The sequence below is a fragment of the Echinops telfairi genome, unplaced genomic scaffold (assembly GCF_000313985.2).
Source record: "Echinops telfairi isolate 266 unplaced genomic scaffold, ASM31398v2 ScPeMD7_7457;HRSCAF=8495, whole genome shotgun sequence".
Lineage (NCBI taxonomy): Eukaryota > Metazoa > Chordata > Mammalia > Afrosoricida > Tenrecidae > Echinops > Echinops telfairi.
In genome coordinates, this window is record NW_022111357.1 from 45,551,574 (window position 1) to 45,552,108 (window position 535).

Genomic DNA, 535 nt, shown 5'->3' on the forward strand with positions numbered 1-535 from the left:
AGGCCGTGGGGGGCAGGCGGAGCAGGGCTCGGTGCAGGCGGAGCGCGGCCAGGCGGCCCGCGGAGAGGGCGGCCCGGGAGATGCGCAGCTGCACGTGGCCTCCGGGACCGGGCCGCACTGCGGGGGGAGAGGACACGGGTTACGAGGGCTTGGGTGCCGGGCCGTGCCCCGCCGCAGAGCTTTTGCACAAACTACCCCTCTACGAGGAATCGCCCCCCGCCCTGTTCCCACCATACCTGCCGCTCCTCCTCCCCCCCGAGAGGAGTCACCCCCACGCCCACCCCCACCCCCGCTGGAATCTCCGCAGGGATTTTCGAAGGAATAAGTGAATTAAGATGTTTAAGGACCGAAACTCAAAACTTGGCGCCGCCTTTTCCTTGAAGGTCCACTCGGCCCCCCTGGTGGCTTTGAGTCCGCATCCACCGGGGTCGGATTTGGATTTCAAGTGCCCTGGGCTGGGGAGGCAACTTTTGTGATTGGGGAAAGCGGCTTCGATGCTCTTAGGTTTGGCCCCCTCATCTGGGAAATGAGCCCC